Source organism: Lissotriton helveticus, chromosome 4_2 (assembly GCF_964261635.1).
Source record: "Lissotriton helveticus chromosome 4_2, aLisHel1.1, whole genome shotgun sequence".
In the NCBI taxonomy this organism is placed as follows: Eukaryota; Metazoa; Chordata; class Amphibia; order Caudata; family Salamandridae; genus Lissotriton; species Lissotriton helveticus.
The window spans coordinates 110,210,909-110,234,093 of NC_136064.1; the positions used below are offsets into that span (position 1 = coordinate 110,210,909).

The window sequence follows — 23,185 nt, forward strand, 5'->3', positions numbered from 1 at the left end:
ATTATTCGCACTATCTTCGACAGAACGTACAGGAGATGCTTCATTCGCATAGATAAACATTGACTGGAGTGCCCATACTGACCCATTAGGCGAAAAAGGCAAAACCAAATATGGCATTCCCTTATCAGTCGTATGTGGCATAAGACCACACACCCAACAATTCGTGGTATTTACAACTAGCTGATGCTTATGTAACATCTGTATAAACGAATTGTTCACAAATTCTAATCTTTGTGTCTGTTCATGGTCAGGCAATGTATGAAACTCATGTGGGGAAACAGTAGGAAAAGAAAAAGTAGATTGGGAGGTAGATGCAAGTGTCTGTTGTGATGCATAGAAAATCCAACCCACACAAACCAATGTAATGTTCAAAAGCATAAGAAAACACATTATTAAAAAACATTTACTACGAACCAATATACACATTTGCACTCTGAAATCAACTCTTTTAACACCCTTGTCGGACTCAAAAGACTCCATCCTCTAACGTGCTGCTCATGGCAATTTTCCTTCTTCACTTAAGTGTGCGTCAAGATCGTACTAACGACCCTAAACCACAGACCTTGTGTCAATACGCGGCTCACCCCTTAAGAACTTATACCGTGACCCTGCAGCTGAGTCCGGATGGTGACTCGAAAAAGAAAAAGTAAAAAGTCTCTTGATCTGACAAGGTGTAATTCACTACATAAAATTTTTTAGATTTATTTGTCCATTTCAAACGTCCTTTTTCGATCTCAGATTGTAGCGCTCTTTGCCAGGCACAGTCTGATCCTTAAAGAGGAGTTCCGGATTCGTCATGTCGAGTCTCAGAGACAGAGGCACAGCAGCTTGCAGAACATCATCATCCTCGCATTCCGACTGAGTCCATGTCAAATGTGCATCACTAAAAGGTATGAATCTAGGGATTCTCTCACATTCGGAGTCAGCTATTCCATCCCTCACCCACTTATCATACGGTAAGGGCAACGGAACTTTTTTCGTATGGGTGGCATGCACCCAGTTCTTTTTACCAGCTACTCTAACAGCAGTTCTAGTGACCAGCAATACCAAATAGGGACCAGTCCATCTCGGCTCCAAATTCTTGGATCGCTGAATATTCTTCGTCAAGATAAAATCACCAGGTTGGATCGTGGAGAACACGTAATTTAGCAGTCAAGTCATGTAAGTAATCCACCAACATAGGGTACTCAAGGTCACTGTATTTTTAGGACGAGGCACACCCCAAACAGTCGCTGGACAACCAAAAACTATTTCATATGGGCTAAGTCCCACACGAGAATGCACTGTCGTCCTTGTTGACAAAAGAGCCAACGGCAAGGCATCCGGCCATGTAAGACCAGTGCTCGCTTGAATCTTAGCGAGTTTCAGCTTTAATGTGCCGTTATAGCATTCGACAAGACCTGCTGACTGGGGGTGATTCGCAGCGTGGAACTTCTGATTTATCCCTAATCCAATACACACTTTCTTCATGACTCGACCCACAAATTCACTCCCATTGTCCGACCATACAATTCTCGGCAAACCAAATCTAGGGAAATACTCTTTGAGCAAAACCTTAGCTGTAGACAAGGCAGTATTATCCTTTAGGGGGTAGGCCTCTATCCATCTGGAAAAGGCACAAACAACCACAAGGACATACTTCAGATTGTTGCATCTCTCCATGTGAATGTAATCTCGTTGCATCACTTCAAATGGATACGTCGGAGGAGCAAAATGACCAGCTGGAGTTGGAGTTCCCTTGCTAGGATTATACTTCAGACAAATCATACAATGCTTCACAACATTCTCAGCACATTTCGGAATTCCAGCATTCTGCCATACTGGAGCCAACAACTTGCATATTCCCTTCGAATTAATGTGAGCCATTCCATGAGCCATAGTAACACTGGGAGCCCATACGCATCAGGCAACAACCATCGCTGGTGTTCTGACAACTCAACCCAACAACCCGTCGAATCCAACATACCCGTACTCTCTCTCCACGTACTCACTTCTTTTTCCGTAGCTTCAGCCTGAATCATCTTCACACTTTCTATTGTGTCTTCACACATTCCACTTTCCACAACCCATCTTGCAGGACCTGCCACATACATACGGCTCATCATGTCTCGCGCCGTTTCCTTCGCACTTCATCCGCAAACGCATTCCCTCGACCTACATCGTCCACAACTTTCTTATGCGCAATACAAATCAAAACCAACTTTATTCGGTTTTTCATCATTGTAGAAATACCATAAAAGTTCATAAAAAGAAACAAAATGCATTTTGTACATTTATCTCGGTTAAAAAGAATCAATTAAAATTTGGTTATTACTTATACAATAAAAACAGTTTTCATAACGGTCTCGGTTCGTAAAATATCAATTCATTAGATTATGACCACAGCATGCATTCATTACAGTGGATTCAACAAGCCCCTATTGTGCAGAAAGGAAGGCTCGTCTTTTTCAAAGATTTAAACGATGACGAATACAAAATTTAAGGAAACGGGCCATCATCTTTGCAATAACTTCATTTTCAAGGTATTGGAGCGCCAGATATGCTGGACGACATTGACGCAGGCCCCAGGTTTTCAATATAGGCAGTAACCAGCGGGTTCATGGGGTTATATAAAATTTGCAGAAGAGAATTGTATGTATGGTCGATTGTGTAGAGACAGAGTCACAGGGACATGGAATTGTTTTTGATGACCAATCATTATGAGAGGGGAAAGAGACCATTAAATGAAACATATTAAATCTGAAACGTGTCAGCAACAATTTCTCAAATTGGGTTAAACTGTACATCAAATAGGGTTCAATGGAAAGCACGGTCTGAGCTAGTAGGCCCTGTTGGACAGAGGGTTTCTCTATCTCTTTTAACAGGCGTATTTGGCCCAAATGTGCCAGACAAGCTTTTTTTAAGTCCGCCTTTGAGATCGCAGTTATTGTTAACGGCTCAGCAAAAAAAAAATTCAAATCCTAAATCAGTTAATAAGGCTTTGACATATTCTAACCATTTTATTTTTCCACAATGATCAAGTGACTGGATATCTTGTATAATTGATCTTGTTAGATGACATTGTTCAGTTACCCAAATTCGGCGCCACAGCATTACTGGTTGAGTTTTTATGGTGTCTGTTATGTAGTCTATGCCCAGCTCTAAGTGGCAAGCATATGTGGAGGAGCTCTTCGGTACTCCTAATAAGTATCTTGCAAACGAGTTTTCTATTATTTGCAGTTTATCCACATTCGCTGAGCCCCATATCCCAGCTCCGTACGTGGCAGTACTTACACATTTTGCATTGTATATTTTTAATAGTTCAGATGGTGGTTTCTGACCCAATCTTTGTGCAAACGATTTTAATGCTGTTGTTGCTCTTAAAAAGGCCAGTTTCCTTGCATTAATCGCTGCCTTCCATTTAAAATTTTCATCTATTACAATTCCCAGATATGGGTATGTTGCAGTCCTGTCCAATGCCTCACCCTTTACATACAAATTTCTTGTCTTTGTAGTTTTTTTCCCCGCATGCATAGTGTATGTTTTTTTTACATTAAGGGTCAGATTTAGACTCGACATAAAGGCACAGTATCTATCTAGTGCTCGCTGCAGCTCAACAGGAGTTCTTGCTAGGATCACCGCGTCGTCGGCATATAACAGGGCCGGTATCTGCCGACGACCAATTAAGGGGAGATCTTTACTTCCTTCTAGCATGGCGGCCTCTAGCCCATTTGTATACAGGGTAAATAAAAGGGGGCCAGCACACAACCCTGTCTGACCCCCTTTTCCACCCTAAAACTTTCTGTGAGCTGTCCTTTGGTCCCGAATCTTACTCTTCCAGTTGTACTGGTGTATAATTCCCGAAGGAAATCCACAACCGGAGGGTCAACACCCATTGCTAAAATAATTTTCCACAGCTTCGAGTGTATTACACAGTCGAATGCTGCGGATAAATCTACATACACCATGTGCAGCGCTGTCTCCTTGGCCTCCACGTATTTTCCTGCCAATAAAGACAGGTTTAATGCTTGATCCACTGTGCCTAGCCCCTCGCGGAACCCTTATTGTATTGCCGAAATGATGTTTTGGGTAGTTGTCCACTTCTGGAGTCGCTCGAGAAGAATCCGGCCTGCCATCTTCCCGAGCGAGTCCAGGAGTGATATCGGTCTATAACAGGATGGGCTATTTCGGTCCCCTTTTTTAAATATAGGGACCAGTATCAAAGTTTTCCAGGTTTCTATTAGGCCCTCATCTATGGTGGCATTTAAGACATTAGTCAATAACGGGGACCAGAGATCTGCTACATGTTTAAAAATGTCCACTGGGACCCCGTCTGGGCCTGGGGCTTTACCTGTTTTCGAAGATTTAAGTGCTTTTTGTACCTCGTCGTGTAAAAAATGCAATTTTATTGGGTAAACAACCTCGGTGAAGGGATCTATGTGCTCCATTCCCCCTATATTCCCGTCGCTAAAGACTTTAGAGAAGTAACTCACCCATTCACTGTCGCTAATTGCAACATCGATGGATGGTAGATCCTCTCTGTTTGTTAAAAAAGGAGATCTAACTATTTGCCAGAAAGTTGCACTATCTTTTAATTCTGAGCTTTTACTTAAACGCTCCCATAGATCAGGTTTTAGCTCTTGTTTTTTGGTTTTTAGAGCTAAAGCTTATTCTTTTCTTAATCTAATGACTTCCCCTCTGTCTCTCTTTTCCCTATTTAGGGCTGCCTTCAGCTTCGTGTAAGCTTTTGTACAAGCCGGGCTAAACCAGCCTTTTTTCGCCTGACTTTTTTGTTTACATGCCCTAGTAAGTTCTTTCTTTATGTTTTGGGAAATAGTGTTAAAGCTAGCCAGAACTTCTCTGGATTTTGTGCTTGAGTCTAGACAATTTATTATGTTCGTTTGATTTTGCCTGACTATTTTTGCTGTTGCAGCTCCTTTGTCGATGTTTCCCCATTTTAATGTATACCCATTCAAAGATCCTAATTCGAGCTCTTGCTGGTCTAAGATACTCATTAAGTGAGGCTTTTTATGAGATTTTGGTTCGTATATTGCAATGGTATTTGGGAAATGGTCGCTCAATGGATTTTTAATTACTTCGAATAGTTCGATGTTAGGGCCTTTACATGATGAAATCAGGACATAATCTATCAGGCTCGTCAAACCTCTGCCGTTGAATGTTGGCAAAAAAGGTACTGGGGAGGTCTTTATCTCATTAGCAAAGCCCAGTTCCAATTCTGTCATAATCTCATTCATTTTCTCACCCTCAGCCAAATGTAAAAAGTGTGTTATGCCATTGCCGTCATCCTCTTCAACACCACATCTATCAGTGTTGTTAGTTCTACATAGATGGAGATTAAAATCACCGCCCCACACTATTATACATAACTGTTTAATGTACTGTACTCGCAGATCTTGGAGGGCTAGGGAAATCTCTGAAAGAAGGTTGGTCAAGTCGTCTGTATTCAAATTATTGTAAAGATTTACTGTAACATATATATTTTGTTTAGTTCTCTTTAGGACTATTAACTGATAATTCTCTTCCAATTTTAGGGGAAAATGTCCTCATTATATAAGGTGTTTGCAATATAGGTGACTAGACCACCCTTACTTCTTCCAGAAGATGATTTTTTGGCTGCAGAGAAAAAAGTCTTGTTGGACCCGGCCTCGTGGCGTGGTCCTACCCCTCCTGCATGGCGGGCCCCGGACGACATCGGCCCTCCATCCAGCCCGGGTCGGCCTCGGGCACACCTCTGCACGCCCTCCAAGCCACCAGATCCGCCACCCGGCGGCCCACCACCACTGACACGGCACCCTAGGGCCGCCCCAGCATTGCCGGTCCGGTGCCCACCCCGGACCCTCATTCCAGGCCCGACGCCATCTTGGGCCCATCACGTCACAGACACGTGGTCCCAGACCAGCCGCGGCCACGGCCCCAGCGAGCCCGCCATCGAGGCACCAAGAACCCTCCGGGTGGTAGAGTGGCCCCTCCACCAGAGACAAGGAGAGGGGAGTTTCGATGGCTCTCCAACCGTCCCCGGATGTCTGGTTTCGATCGCCCTCCGGCCTCCCTGGGCTCTGGCTCCACCCCCCTGCTGGGTGTCTGGACACCATCATCCCGGCCCCTCGGACCCCCAGGCGAGAGGGTCCGGACATCAAAGGACTCCAGACCTATATCTGGGCCAGCCCCGGAGTCGGACGGCAGTTGTATCCCGGAGTCGAGAAGCCCTGCTGATGCTATCGCGGCTGACCCTGTGACGAACTCCCCTTGCTGTTCTACTTGGAACCTGCTGGCGCTGCCGCGGTCCACACTCGCTGAACCATCTCGGAACCTGCTGGCACTGCTTCGGTCCACACTCGCTGAACCATCTTGGAACCTGCTGGCGCTGCCGCGGTCCCCACTCGCTGAACCATCTTGGAACCTGCTGGCGCTGCCGCGGTCCACACTCGCTGAATCATCTTGGAACCTGCTGGCCTGCCGCGGTCCACACTCGCTGAACCATCTTGGAACCTGCTGGGGCTGCCGCGGTCCACACTCGCTGAGCCATCTTGGAGCCTGCTGGCGCTGCCGCGGCCCCACCTCCCGGGACGCCCCAGCTCGAGGATTGAGAGCTGTGCGTAGAGTCTCCTTGTCACCGACCACCTATAAGACTGTCCCGCTACCTTGCCCCTTTGTCACGAGACTTTCCAGATCTTGGGATCTGCTGTATATATTGAAACGATACTTATTGCCAGATAAAGATTGAAAACTCTATCTACGTGTGGTGTATATTTGTAGTGGTGTGGTTACTCTGCTGTACGATTCTAGGAGATGGCCCTCCCGTCTGAGGCCTCTCGACCTCGCTCGGTCCCTTCTCTGAAGGAGGGGTAGACCCAGGGGTGGTCAGTCAGACACCTTCTGCCTCCCCCGGGTTAGCCTTTCTAACATTGGTGGCAGGCGCTGCGATCCGAGCCAACGCAAAATCGTACAGAGAGTGATCTACCCGCTACAACGGAAAAACACACAGAGACCATGACGACCCAAGGAACCAACCTACCGGCCGAATTCCAGAAAGAGAAGATAGAAGAATACAGCCACAAAGAACTAAAACAATTCTGTAAAGACATGGGTATCGCTACCACTGGCCTGAGCACAAAAGAGGACTTCAAATCGGCCCTACAAGCCTGGGTGGAATCCCGAGACAGACCACCCCAAGAGGAGAATAGCCCGAACGTGCAACAGGAAACCAGCGCACCCCCGACGGGGGAAAGAACCGCAACACTAAACGCGGACCTCATCTATGAAGACGCTCGAGAACGAGAGCGCAACCGGCTACACGAATTGGAGCTTGCACGACTCCGGCTAGACGGAGAACTCCAGCTAGCGGAAAGAAAGATAGCCCTCGAGCAACTACGGCTGGAGGGGGATCTAGAAGAGAAACGGAGACAACGTGACCTCGAAGAAAAACGACTAGCCTATGAACACGAACGAGGCCTGAGAGAACTAGAAATCAAGGCCAAGGGCAACGAAGATAGCGCGGCCGGGGGCAAGACCTCGGCCCCTCCCGTGGACACCAAGGTTCACCTACCGAAAGATGTAGTCAAAGAATACTACAAGAACGATGATATCCAGCAATGGTTCAAAGCCTACGAGGTGGCCATGACCGCCCATCGGGTGCCCCTGAAGGATTGGGGCGCCGGCCTGTGGGGAAAGTTCGTCAACGAAGGGAGGGACGCCCTGCTGGAACTCCCTGACACCGAAATGACCTCCTATGAGCACATGAAAACGGCCCTACTCACGCGCTACGGACTCACCCCCGAAATGTACCGGCAGAGGTTCCGAGACTGTAAAAATATCCCCGGTACCACTTGGGTATGTGGAAAAGTAAATTCTGCCATGTTCTGTGTCCCTACGTGTCATCCATCATATGTTATGTGTGCATGATTGATATGCATATGTATTCCCTATGTTCGATTCAAGACGCAATTATAGTTGTGTCCACCTCTAGTATGTCAGTTTCCAGTCCTCGTGAATACTACGAATATCAGGCCTATGTAAAGTTACGTTGCCACGTCTCTCAGTGTGCACGTTATTTCATTGTAAAGTCCCCGTTTCTAGGCCTCAAATAGGCCTGGACACCAGATTCAGCTCCTGTCTCCTGAAACCTCGCTGAGGAGCGATACAGCCCCCACCTGTATCCTCGACCCTTCACTTACTTCCTGCCTCGCAGTGCCCGGTTCAGCCTGGCTCTGCCTCTGAGTCTGCCAAGAGTATGTTATAGTTTCAGTTATCAGTTCAGTCCTCCTTCTCTGCATTCCTAAGCTACTGAACTGCATCAATAGTTTCCGTCATTGTCTAGCCTTTCCGGCTCCATGTAAGAGAAATACTGTATTTAATGGTCATTTCGTATTCTTCATCACGCACTACATGTAGAATAATGCATGCTCCAGTCTTAGAGTCTGTTAGCCTTTCCCCTCCTGACTTCTAGTTTATATCAACATGTTCTCTAAACATCAGATACTAGATACTGCTTAGGTACATGTCGCCCTGACTCTCCAGACTTCAGTCTCTGCTCCTAGCACAGAGTTCATAGCCCCCAGCTTCTCCTAGTGATACGTCATTGCCAGTTTGCGCGCACCACCAGGTTAGAGGTCCCGGCTCCTTAGGTAGCCCCCTCCACGGTTTCCGCCCCATTCATGACATATTCTGTTACGTTTGCATCACATGTCTATGTATACACCCTTTGCTCCACCCACTGCTCCGCCTATCATATGTACTGTAATGCAACTGTTTTACTATATATGCTTGTGTATTGTTATTAAATGCTAGCGCGCTCATCCCAGATCCAGCCCCGGCAGCTGCTGGGCCCTGCCATCCCATTCCTATGCAGGTTGTCCTGTTCCTGTCCTTTATGCTGTAATAAACCTGCGAAACTCCTACTACCTCGAATCTTGACTCTTATTTATTGAGCTATCTGTTATTCATTTATACATTCAAAAATAGGGTATTATTTATTTATTTACCACATAATGGCGCCCGAATAGGGACTTGCCCTTTCCCCACGCGCCGGTGAAGCCACGCCGGCCCCCTGACCCGCTGCAGCCGTGACGGAACCATACCGTGCACGTGCAGATATTTCTGCTTCAAGTATCCCTCAGGCCCACGGAGGAGACGGAGGAGGCGGTCCAGCATCCAGACGAGGCGGTGGAGGAATGCGGCGAGTCCCGACCAGAGCCCAAGCCAAGAGTCCAAGGTCCGAGGTATCCGGAGGTCCACCCGTAACTTAAGTCCGAAGTTCGTTGTCCGTCGTCGTCGAAGCAGTCCAGTCCAGTCCGAGGCCTTCCGTTCTTGCTGCCCGGTGAGTACCATTACTGGGGTAGTATCTAGACAGGGTCAATCTAATTGACTCTGGTCCGTGGGTTGGTGGTACCCAGACACACAAACGAAGTGTCCACTTCGGTGGATGCGGGTCCTGACGTGTCTCTTTATGAGACCGGTAAGTTTCGTACTGTTTCAGCAGTGCATCTAGTTTCTGTTCCAGTCAGTTCTGTTCTCGAGAAAATTCATATAAAGTCATATATTCTGTGTTCCGTATTCCAGGTAGTATTCTGTTCGAACTGTTATTTCTAAATGTTTTTCATGTATTTTAATGTCGTGGTATGAATGGGGAATAAGTATCGTGTTCATTGTGTATTTTATTGTGTCCAGATTATAGTTCAGTCATGCCGCTGTTTTCAAAATTACGTCAGTTAAAAACTAGAAAGGGTTTGTTAGAGGAAGCAGTTCCTGTCCCGCCTAGGGACAGTCCAGGTCATTTTATGTATCAGAAGCATGGCATAAGTGCCATACTATATCTAGATTTATGGGTAGAGTATACAAAACAGTTAGAAGAAAAGTATAGATGGCCCGTATCGGGTACATGGGATGCCGAGTGCATCATGCGAGTAGAAGAGGCATTATGGAAAAAGAAAGCCAGACAATCACAGAAAGATGCCATCGAGCTATGGCGTAAAGAAGCTCATAAAAGAACCGAAAAAGAAATCAGAAAGTCAGAATTAAGTAGAGAATCCTCGGAACGAGCACAAGAAAAAGAACTAATCGAGATAGGTGAACAAGTCAAAGCCGAACAGTCAGACAGACAGAGGAATGCCCTCATTAAGGGTATGTATCCTCTTCTTGCCGAGGGCTTGCCAAAAGCGACCCCGGAGGCATCCAGTAATTTCCCGCCACCATTAGTTCCGATCAAGTTACGTCACAAACCAACCGCAGCTGATATTTTTATTTCGTCCTATTTGGACGACACAGTCCCAGAATATGCAAATCCTGTTCGCGCTCCGCCAGTCCCTGTAAATCAGGCACTTCCCGCTCCTCCAGACACCGGAGTACCTGTTACGGTACCCCCGGTCCAGCCCGCCATACAAGTCCAGCCCGCATTCCAATTTCCCACCCTGCCAGGACGAAAAGCATCAGTTGATGATTCTAGTCTAGGGGCCGCAGGAGGAGGTCCTCCTCGAACCCCGCCGCCACATAAGCGTTTAACGGCAGCCGAATTACATATGCAAGCGTCACAACGTACGCCCAGACTGTCTGTTGCAGAAATAAGAAAATCCCTTGCCGAATGCTGCTATGACCCAGTCCCAGGCGAAGATGATATGGTTTTATATTCATTACGCGTAAGAAATGTGGCCGAGTATCTAGTCACCCTACCAGATATGAAGGAAGATCTAGACAGAATATATCGTTTCATCCGTACAGGGGAAGATCCAGAAAGTATTAGTGATGTCATGTCCCAAAGGAAAGCTGAGACCCAGCTCATGATATTAAAGTTCCTGATTAATTGTCTAATAAGAGAACAAGATTACCCGTCCAAAAATCAGGCCGAAATGAAAGCCCTGATGAAGTGGAGTAATAGTATAGCCGAGGGTAAGCACAAGACTATCGGTGCTATGGAGAGTATGTCCAAGAAAATCCGTAAAGAAATAATAAAGTTACACGAACAACGTAAAGCAGCACAAGTAAACGAGAAAGAAAGTAACTCTGATACTGAAGAGTTAGAAGACGAGAATTCCGCCAGAATAGCGTATGTAGGAAAACCTAGATTTCCAGATCGCCATTTACGTCTAGAACCCAAGTCTACGTTCCATCATCCAGTACCAGACCAAGGTTCTCTAGAACAAGTATTTCAAGCTACCGATCACATTTTGAAATCACGAATCGGTTACAGTGAGTTAAGTACTATGCATGAACAAGAACTAGCCCGATCAGCAGTCCGATGGATTACTGATTCTACCACTTTTCCAGACGAAATAGTGGCACAAATGTTTCTGAAAATGCCCCCAGCCGAGCAACGACTGGTGGGTATGTATATGATTCAGCACCTCATTACTCTGTATGAGGGTCAACATTCTGATCCAGGTCCGTTACATGATATCCTGAACGAGTTACTCCAGTATAGATGGAGAGGTCTAGGTACCGATTTAATTAGTGTCATTCTAGAACAGCGCCACAAATATAGAACGTTTCTGAACCCGCATTTTGTTCATGTCTCACCCCCAGAAAGTAAACCATTTTACATAGACAGACAGAATCCGTTACGAGAAGTCCACCCAGTTAGAGGAACGGGTGGCGAAATGCAGTGAGTGTTTGTATACACTCCGATCACAAAGATGGAACTTCTGGAGATGAAGAAATTAATTCCCTGTCATGATAAAGATCCAGCAGGGTTCCATAGAGAATTAAAAGACATGCTCCGTATGGGAGAATACACGTATCCAGATATAATTAAAATGTTAAAGGTTCTGCTGCCCGCAGGGGTGTATGAAAAGCTCAAGGAAAAAGACTGGGAGGTGGGAGAGAAAAAGATCGATTGGGCAGTCCTAGAAGCTGAAGATAAGATACGAGTACCAGGTACCGGTCTCGGAGATAAATGTAAAGAATTACCTGAATTATTGATTCAAGTTTTACCCAGATTATTAACAACTAAAAAGGAAGACTGGGATGCAATCTCAGCCTGTAAACAGAAACAAGACGAAGATATTAGTGATTTTTATTCTAGATTTGAGAAATGTTTTAGCATCAACAGTGGCCTCAAGACAAGTAGTGAGTCATACCCTCACCTTTTTGTTACTAAATTAGTCGAGAATTCAAGTTCACCAATTAAAAATCGAGTTCTGAAAGTCGAAAGTACCTGGCAAGCTAATACCCCGTCCCAGATGTTGCAGATGCTCCAATACCACCAGAATAGAATCAGAGAAGAGCAAGAACATGAAAGAAAACGTATGAAAGACACGAAAATGAAAGTACTAGTTGCACAATCTGTTCCTCAAGACAGTCAGAAGAGGGGTCCGAATCAAGCCAGTCATCCTGCAGCTCCCGTTAAAGGGAATTGCAATTATTGTAAACAGCCAGGTCATTTTATAAACGAGTGTGCAGTTCTGAAACACAACATAGCTACTGGTAAGACTAAAGAAAGACCACGTCCGCCTAGACAAGAACAAGTTTCACAGACTCCTCAGTTACAGAATGCACCACAGACAGTTACAGCACCGCAGCCTATCGCTGCAACACAGCATGTCACACAGCAGATGTACCAGTATGCACAGTCTGAGTATCCAGAGTACCAACAGTATTCATGAAACAGCCTAGAGAGGGAGGTAGGCTTGCCTCTCATCGAGATACCTGTAGATCAAGAAGGTCCCTATGTTCATAGTCAAGTATTAGGGAAAGACAGAAAGTTTTTGATTGATACAGGGGCAAGTAGGACCACAATTAGTCACGCCGAAGTTCCAGGGGCTCCGCTCTCAGGCTCAAGAAATGTTTCCCTTGGATTTTCAGGAAAACCTATCGTAAATGAGATCTCAAAGCCAGTTACTCTAGAAGTAGGTCCATTGTCCCGCACTACTGATCTGTTACTTACTAAGTCATGTCCAGAAAACCTATTAGGCATTAAAACACTGAAAGAGTTAGGTGCAGTTATATGCTGTTCCCCAGAGGGAATACGATTGTTCCTACGTGACTTTAAGGGTCACTATGTATTACGAGATTTTGATTCAAGACTGTCTAATGTTCCACAGCACTTATGGGCGCAAGGTCCAACTGATGTAGGTTACATGCAAATCACACCCTATCGTGTGACTCTCAAGCCAGGTGTAGTGTTACCACGAATCAGACAGTACAGATTGCCACCTGAGGCTGTAGCAGCCTTATCCAAAATTATTGACGAGCTTATTGCTCAAGGAGTGGTTGTAGAGACTGACTCCAATGTATGTAATTCTCCGATCATTCCAGTCATGAAACGTACTGATCCAAATGCACCCCCAGTATATCGATTAGTGATTGACCTACGAGAGCTTAATAAGTGTATTATTCCTCAGTACCCAGTTGTCCCAGACATCTCTTCCCTATTAACAGCCATTGATTCCGAAGCCACGTTCTTTACTGTAATCGACCTCAAGAACGCGTTTTTTAGTGTTCCCATTCATCCAGACAGCCAGTTCCTTTTCGGATTTTGTTTAAATGGAAGGAGCTATAAATTCACACGAGCTCCTCAAGGTTTCACAGAAAGTCCTAGTATTTACAGTCAAGCACTTAAGAGACAACTAGACAACATTCACATGCCAACTGACACTGCCCTGCTCCAGTATGTCGATGATCTCCTGATCACAGCCCGTTCTGAACGTGCTTGCGAGCAAGCATCCCTTACAGTCTTGTATTTCCTAGCCGAGATGGGGCACAAGGTGTCCCCTTCTAAGCTTCAATTCTGTGTCCAGCAAGTGGTATACTTAGGACACTTACTGTCCAAGAGGGGTAGGCAGTTGACACCAGACCGTATCCAGTTAATAGCGAGTCTTCCTCAGCCCAAGACCCAGAAGGAGGTACGTGCTTTTATTGGCCTTACTTCTTATTGCAGACAATGGATTCCTCAGTATGCATTTCTAGCCAAACCACTGATACAGTTAACGACACAGGAGGCAGCCGTATCGACTGTTCTCCCTTGGACATCTGAACATACACTTAGTTTCAATGAGTTAAAGAAAGCCCTATGCCAAGCTCCAGTTCTAGCGACACCGAACTACAGTAAGCCTTTTACACTTTTCGTCACTGAACGCGAAGGTACAGCATTATCTGTTCTCACACAAGATCAAGCAGGACAATACAAGCCCTGTGCTTATTTTTCGAGCACATTAGATCCTGTAGCCCAGGCTCTGCCTGCGTGCCTCAAGTCAGTTGCAGCCACAGCACTAGCTATCAGGCAAAGTGATTCCATAGTCTTAGGACATTTCCTGACAGTACAGGTTCCACACTCTGTGGAAGTTCTTTTGAACCGAACACAAACTCAGCACTTGACAATTGCACGTTTAACAGGTTATGAATTGACATTATTCCAGCCACACATAGAAATCAGACGCTGCAACATCCTTAATCCTGCTACACTGTTACCATCAGTTACTTCGAATCCTGACCCACATGACTGTGTGGAAGTAGTTAATATTATGACAAAGCCAAGACAAGATCTGACAGATACTCCGTTACCAGACCCCGACCTGACACTTTATGTGGATGGTTCATGCATGAGAACTAGTACAGGAGAACTAGTCGCCGCGTATGCAGTGACTACTGACACTGAAGTTATTGAGACACACCGTATTGACACCCTGTCCGCTCAAGCAGCAGAGCTAGTTGCTCTGACACAAGCCTGCATACACGCCAAGAACTTGAAAGTTAATGTCTACACGGATTCACGTTACGCATTTGGAGTCGTACACGACTTCGGAGTGCTCTGGCAGGAGAGAGGTTTCATGACTTCTCATGGAACCAAGATTCAGCATGGTCTCCTTATTCAAGCTCTGTTAGATGCCATACACTTACCGACATCTATCGCTATCATGAAATGCAAAGCACATACGAAAGTTACTGACGTTATTTCCCAAGGTAATGATCTAGCAGATCGCACAGCCAAGCTTACAGCACAGACTCTAGACATTCCAGTTAACATGACACACACTCCAGATCCGATTACATGCATGACAGTTAAGGACCCTACTCAAGATGTCATAGACATACAGTTACATGCTACTCCCGAAGAAATCAAGAAATGGTCCGAACAAGGAGGGGTCCAGACAGATCAAGGATGGTTAACGAAGGGTAGAGCCACATGGTTTCTCCCCGACTCTATGGTTCAAGTCATTATTAATACCGCACATAGTCCAGCACATTTAGGAGAAAAAGCTATGTTAGACAGTATCCAGAACATTTGGTTCAATAAACATTTACGAGCTGCAGCCAAGCAGAAAGTCCGTACCTGTATGATATGTTGTCAGTTTAATCCAGGTAAAAGTGTCCCGGTGGAACAAGGTGGATTCCAGCCCCCTGACCACCCTTTTGAAGTCCTCCAGATGGATTATATTCAGATGGAGCGATGTCGAGGTTTCAAGTATGTCCTTGTAGTTGTATGCGCTTTGTCCAGGTGGACAGAAGCATATCCAGTCCCAGATTACACAGCCGCGACCACTGCCAAGCAGTTGGTTCGTGAGTTCTTCCCCCGTTATGGACTCCCTAGAGTCGTATATTCTGACAACGGCCAGCCATTCTCATCTGAGTTGATGAAGCATGTTTCCCTTTTGTTGGGGTACCAGTGGAAGTTTCATTGTGTACGCCATCCTGAAGCAGCCGGTCTCGTAGAGAGACATAATCAGACTCTGAAAATCCGTATCGCCAAAGTATGCAAAGAAAAAGGTGTGGACTGGCTGGTAGCTCTACCAGTTGCTTTATTTTATATGCGCATGGTCGCACATTCCAGATCAGGTCTGTCCCCGTATGAGGTCGTATTCGGCCGCCCCCCAAATATGTGGGGTACTCCTAGACCCCGAAGTATTACCGATGTTTCAAGTAATATGCTGACAGATTACCTAGCTTCCTTGATGTCTGCCCTCAACTCATGTCGTTCACAGGTTGCCGCCGCATTTCCAGACAATACCGAGGTGGCACCGCATGAAATCGTTCCAGGATCCATGGTGTTGGTGAGGAATTTTGACAGATCAAGTCCGCTGGAGCCTCGCTGGAAGGAGCCCCGACAGGTCCTCCTCACCACCCGTACAGCCGTGAAGTTGGAAGGTCGCAAAGGCTGGGTGCACCTTTCTCATATAAAAAAGTTTTATGGACTGAAACCCGTCTTAAAGAACATTTCCCAGGATTTGAAGGATTGCCAAAGCACCATTTTTAAGGACTGTCCCGCAAAAGACAATGTTACTACACCCCCCCTGTTAGAGAAAACTCCGCAACAGGAGTATAAGTTAAAACTCCGGTCTAGTAAAATAAGTCAGTCAGTTTGATTGTCTAAGTCCTCCCCTAGGTGAAACGGTTAGACTGTTTCTGACATGTATAAAATAGACCCCCATAGTGAGAGAGTCAGTCAAAACTCAATCCAATGTATCGTTTTTCTAAGTTTCATATTATTTCTCAGCATTATGATTTCCTGCACCAGTTATGCATTTTACCTGTATCTTCCAGTTCCTCATGTAAATATGTCTTCTAATACTACTGTAGAGCACATGTTTAGTGACCTACCTCCCCATGAACTCTCTTACCGCCTCGCTATGCGAAATAATTCCTTTATCCGCATGTTACATTACTCACACCAGACCAGCAATGCCACTAATTGTTGGGTGTGTGGTCGACTCCCCCCTTTCCAGACACCGAAGGGAGTTCTGCCACTTTTTCCTTATCCATTTTCACATAATGGTTCGTGTGGAGCATGGTCCACGTTAACGTCATCCTCAACAGATATGTCTTTTCTTAACAGTACATGTTTCCCAGACAAGCAAGGTCTCCCCCACAGAACAGGTTTAGATCTAGAAAATGAAGTGTATAATTTAGGTAACTATTCTTCGAATTTCATGGTCCTGAATGTTCAGTCTGATACTACTCCAGACTTACCTGCTATTTCAGTATTACCAGTCAAAGGCGAATTATGTGTCCGAAGTTATGGTTCTGTACATGTAGGACATAGTGATTGTACTACTATTGTCAAGTATAGTGACAGTGGGAAATCTATTTTCAAAGCTTCACGTCATTCTTATTTTATTTGTGGTCAAACTGCATATGTTCGTCTGCCCCTCGATTGGGAGGGAACCTGCTACATTGCCTTCCTACTGCCACCTGTTTTCCTAGCCCCATCTGATTATCACAGAAACACACATCTAGTACACATTAGACATAGAAGGGAGTCCCCAATTGTCGATTATACTGAAACTGCTCTAGAACAGTATACAGATTTCAACAGAGGTTTCTTTTTCTTTATAGGACCTATCCAGAATAGTAAACTGATCCGTAGGTTAACCAGAACCCTCGAAGCTGTAGTAAATGAGACTGCCTCTGCTCTAGGTAACTTAACCGAAGAGCAATCTGCTATGAGATTTGTCGTTTTACAGAATCGTCTCGTCCTTGACGTCATACTGGCCGATAGGGGCGGGGCCTGTAGAGTCATCGGATCTAGTTGCTGCATTTTCATTCCAAATAACGCGCCGTCTGTTTATTCAGCTATAACCAGACTCCATAAAATTGCCCATCTGATACACCAAGATCCAGGCACCTGGACATGGTCCGGTTGGTTCTGGAATATAATTTCCGCATGGGGATGGAAAATATTGTCCTTCCTAGGTATTGCAGTAGCGATCATATTCAGCTGCTGTCTCTGTATACAATGTGGCCCTGCGATTTGCGGCATTTGTGCTACCTCTTGTATTCCTAATCCCAAACCCCGTTCTAAATCCCGTTCCAGGATAATTCGAGACGAGCAAATGATACTGTATGAAATGATAGATGGTATCATGAATATTGATGTTTCCTGATGGAAACGTAGTGACAAGGAGGGAATGTGGAAAAGTAAATTCTGCCATGTTCTGTGTCCCTACGTGTCATCCATCATATGTTATGTGTGCATGATTGATATGCATATGTATTCCCTATGTTCGATTCAAGACGCAATTATAGTTGTGTCCACCTCTAGTATGTCAGTTTCCAGTCCTCGTGAATACTACGAATATCAGGCCTATGTAAAGTTACGTTGCCACGTCTCTCAGTGTGCACGTTATTTCATTGTAAAGTCCCCGTTTCTAGGCCTCAAAAGGGCCTGGACACCAGATTCAGCTCCTGTCTCCTGAAACCTCGCTGAGGAGCGATACAGCCCCCACCTGTATCCTCGACCCTTCACTTACTTCCTGCCTCGCAGTGCCCGGTTCAGCCTGGCTCTGCCTCTGAGTCTGCCAAGAGTATGTTATAGTTTCAGTTATCAGTTCAGTCCTCCTTCTCTGCATTCCTAAGCTACTGAACTGCATCAATAGTTTCCGTCATTGTCTAGCCTTTCCGGCTCCATGTAAGAGAAATACTGTATTTAATGGTCATTTCGTATTCTTCATCACGCACTACATGTAGAATAATGCATGCTCCAGTCTTAGAGTCTGTTAGCCTTTCCCCTCCTGACTTCTAGTTTATATCAACATGTTCTCTAAACATCAGATACTAGATACTGCTTAGGTACATGTCGCCCTGACTCTCCAGACTTCAGTCTCTGCTCCTAGCACAGAGTTCATAGCCCCCAGCTTCTCCTAGTGATACGTCATTGCCAGTTTGCGCGCACCACCAGGTTAGAGGTCCCGGCTCCTTAGGTAGCCCCCTCCACGGTTTCCGCCCCATTCATGACATATTCTGTTACGTTTGCATCACATGTCTATGTATACACCCTTTGCTCCACCCACTGCTCCGCCTATCATATGTACTGTAATGCAACTGTTTTACTATATATGCTTGTGTATTGTTATTAAATGCTAGCGCGCTCATCCCAGATCCAGCCCCGGCAGCTGCTGGGCCCTGCCATCCCATTCCTATGCAGGTTGTCCTGTTCCTGTCCTTTATGCTGTAATAAACCTGCGAAACTCCTACTACCTCGAATCTTGACTCTTATTTATTGAGCTATCTGTTATTCATTTATACATTCAAAAATAGGGTATTTTTTATTTATTTACCACAGGTAGAATATGTGAACTTTTTTAGCAGAGCCTTCGAGGGGTGGGTCAAAGGCAGTCAGGTCACTACCTACCAGCAGTTGGTCGACCTTATGTTGTGGGAGCACCTCTCCAACAACTGCTTCATTGAACTACGACAGCACCTCCTCGACAGCAAGTTGACCGAGCCGCGAAAGCTAGCGGTCGAAGCAGATCGGTGGGCGAGCAACCGCGTCCACCGGAGCACCACCGGAGAATACGGACGAGGGTCCCTGGGGAACCACCGGCCGCGAGGCGGCGGGCCTGGCATCAGCCGAGGCCGAGACCTCCCGCCGGGGTCTTCGCCCGCCTCCTATACACCGACCGCCAGCCCGAGGGGGGCCCATCCAGCCCGGCCGGGGCCACGCCCCACCGTTACGTGCCACAGATGCCAGCGGCTGGGTCACTATGCCAATGACCCTCTCTGCCCCATGAACCAGCGGCCCAGCCCCACCGGGCCCCCCGGTCGACAAATCGCTGCGGCTGCTCTGAGCGAAGAAAAGGAGGAAGAAGAAGAAGTCCCTATGGAACCAGAAGAATGGGAGTCCGCGGCCATGTGCCTCGCCTCCCTGGGCGACAAAGACATGATCCCCCGAGACCAGATTCCGATCAACACCCAGAAGTACCGCCAGTGGGTCACCATCAACGGACGCCGGGCCGAGGCTCTCCGTGACACGGGGGCCAGCATAACCGCCATCCGCTGCCATCTGGTGACCCCAGAACAAATCTTGCCCCACATTCTGTGCCCTGTCCGGTCAGCGGACAATTCCGAGAGCCTGTGCCAGATGGCCCGCATCCCCTTCGAGTGGGGAGGAGTGTCCGGCCTGCTGAAAGTCACCGTCCGAGACGATGCCCCGGTGGACTGCCTCCTAGGGAACGACCTGGAAAGTTCCCCCTGGGCACAGATCGAGCGAAGAGAGCATCTGGGGATGCTAGGCCTTCCTGAATGGGTTTGCGTAACAACCCGATCCATGTCCACCCGGGGCCCCGTCCCAGCCGAAGACGAACCCGAAGAACCTGAATGGCCGGCACCTCCGCCACCCGCCACTGCCACGGCCGAACTCGAATTGGGGCCGCAGAGCCCCAACCATGAAGAACTTCCCAAGCTCGGGCCCCTTCTCGAACTAGCCCAGTGGCGCCAAGAAGGGGGCCCCACCCGCGAGCAGTTCCGGCGGGAACAAAAGACATGTCCGTCCCTTGAGGGACTCCGACAACAAGCCGCCACGCAAGCCACAGGAGACTCCTCGGGGTCCCACTGGATCTATTGGGACCAGGACCTCCTGTACAGTGAACAAAAGATCGCCGAGCTGGGGGCCGGCCGAGTGCTAGTCGTCCCCCTCCACTTCAGAGACTTTCTCTTAAACCTGGCACATGACGTGCCCCTCGCCGGGCACCTGGGGCAGGACAAAACCTACAGCCGCCTGGTGACCCACTTTTATTGGCCGCAGATGCGCCGCGATGTGTACAACCACTGCCGAACCTGTCCGACCTGCCAAGCCAGCGGAAAGAGTGGGGGGAAAATCAAGGCCCCACTCCAACCGTTTCCCGTGGTGACCACTCCCTTCGAGCGAGTAGGGGTCGACATCGTGGGGCCCCTGGATCCTCCCACCTCTCAGGGGCACCGCTTCATCCTCGTCCTGGTGGACCATGCCACCCGCTACCCAGAAGCTATCCCCCTCCGGACTATCACAGCCCCCGTAGTGGGTCGGGCGCTGATGGGGATCTTCTCCAGAGTCGGCTTCCCCCGAGAGGTCGTCAGTGATCGGGGCACAAACTTTATATCGAAGTATATGCGGTCCCTGTGGCAACAGTGCGGGGTCGCGTATAAGTTCACCACCCCGTATCACCCTCAAGGGAATGGACTAGTGGAGCGATTTAATAGGACCCTGAAAGGGATGATCATGGGCCTAGAAGAGCCCCTCCGGTGCAAATGGGACGTTCTGCTGCCATGCCTCCTATTCGCCTACCGGGAGGTACCCCAGAAGTCCCTAGGATTCAGCCCCTTTGAACTATTATATGGACACCCGGTGCGAGGCCCCCTCAGCCTGGTCAAGGAAGGCTGGGAGCTGGCCGCCTCCGATACTCCGCCCGATGTTTTTCGATACCTCTTGACTTTCCGCAACCAGACTCGGAAGTTCCGGGAGCTGGCCGAAACCAACCTGAAGGCCAGTCAAGAGGAGATGAAGCGCTGGTATGATGAAAATGCCTCGTCCATTGAATTCGAGCCGGGCCAGCAGGTCTGGGTCATGTCCCCGGTCGACCCCGGTGCCCTCCAGGACAAGTGGACAGGGCCCTTCAAAGTGGTGGAGCGCAAGAGCCCCGTCACCTACCTAGTGGACATGGAGTCCCCCCGAAACCCCCTCCGGGTCCTACACACCAACCGGCTCAAGCCCCACTTTGTCCGCACCGAACTGAGCCTGTTGTTGGCTACCGATGACGGAGCAGAGGACGACTCCGAGCCTCTACCAGACCTCCTGGGCACCTCCGAGAAAGATGGCTCCGTCGAGGGAGTCCCCCTCTCTCCCGCGCTGACACCCAAACAGCTCCAGGACTGCCAGAACCTGCTGGGTCAATTTGCGCCTTTATTTTCCCTCACCCCCGGAGTCACCCAGTGGTGTGTTCACGACGTCGACACCGGGGACAGTCCGCCCGTGCGGCACCGAGCCTACCGAGTCCCCGACCGAGTCCGGGCCTGCATCCAAGCCGAAGTTTCCAAGATGCTAGCCCTAGGGGTAGTCCAACCCTCAGACAGTCCATGGGCCAGTCCCGTCGTCCTGGTCCCTAAGGCCGCCGCCCCCGGGGTGCCCCCGGAGCTGCGGTTCTGTGTCGACTACCGGGGACTGAATGCCGTCACCAGGACCGACGCCCATCCCATTCCCCCAGCGGATGAACTGATCGATCGCCTGGGAGCCGCCAGGTACCTCAGCACCTTCGACCTCACGGCCGGATACTGGCAAATCGGCCTCACGCCAGGGGCACAAGAACGATCCGCTTTCTCGACCCCCGATGGCCACTTCCACTTCAACGTGATGCCCTTCGGCATGAAGAATGATCCGGCCACCTTCCAGAGAATAGTGAATCGGGTGCTGGCCGGGCTGGAAGAGTTCAGTGCCGCCTATCTGGACGATATTGCGGTGTACAGCCTCTGGTGGGACGAGCACCTGACCCACCTCGGGAAGGTCCTGACGGCCCTCCAACGGGCCGGACTAACAATAAAAGCCAGCAAGTGCCAGATCGGTCAAGGGTCCGTGACCTATCTAGGACACCAAGTGGGGAGCGGCCAAGTGGCTCCCCTCCAACCCAAGATCGACGCCATCCAGGCCTGGGAGCCCCCCGTCACCCAGACCGCCGTCCGAGCCTTCCTAGGGCTCACTGGATACTATCGGCGGTTCATAAAGGACTATGGGAGCATTGTGGGGCCCCTCACAGAACTAACCTCCAAGAGACTACCCCCGAAGGTGCACTGGACCCCCGAGTGCCAAGTAGCCTTTGAGACACTAAAGACTGCCATGTGCACCGCCCCGGTGCTCCAGGCCCCCGACTACAGCCGAGAGTTCATCGTCCAAACTGACGCCTCGGAACACGGCATTGGAGCCGTACTGTCCCAAATGAACTCTGACGGAGTGGACCTTCCGGTGGCCTTCATCAGCCGGCGCCTGCTGGCCCGAGAACAACGATGGAGCACCATCGAAAGGGAAGCCTTCGCCGTCGTATGGGCCCTAAAGAAGCTCCGGCCCTACCTCTTCGGCACCCACTTCCGAGTACAGACCGACCACCGGCCCCTGCGGTGGTTGATGCAGATGCGGGGCGAGAACCCGAAGTTGCTACGTTGGTCCATCTCCCTCCAGGGGATGAACTTCACCGTGGAGCATCGCCCTGGCAAAGACCACGCCAACGCTGACGGCCTCTCCAGATTCTTCCGCCTTGGTGAGGAGAATCCCCAAGAAGATGGGTGACTCTCCCCTGCCTTCAGCTGGGGGGGACGCGTGTTGGACCCGGCCTCGTGGCGTGGTCCTACCCCTCCCGCATGGCGGGCCCCGGACGACATCGGCCCTCCATCCAGCCCGGGTCGGCCTCGGGCACACCTCTGCACGCCCTCCAAGCCACCAGATCCGCCACCCGGCGGCCCACCACCACTGACACGGCACCCTAGGGCCGCCCCAGCATTGCCGGTCCGGTGCCCACCC

At 48.5% G+C, this 23,185-nt stretch overlaps 1 protein-coding gene across 1 annotated transcript in view; it reads left to right on the top strand.

The window, feature by feature from the left end:
* The window catches only part of ITGB1BP2 (integrin subunit beta 1 binding protein 2), a 121,041-nt gene that overhangs the window by 7,012 nt on the left and 90,844 nt on the right, over window positions 1-23,185 (top strand). The window lies entirely within an intron of this gene.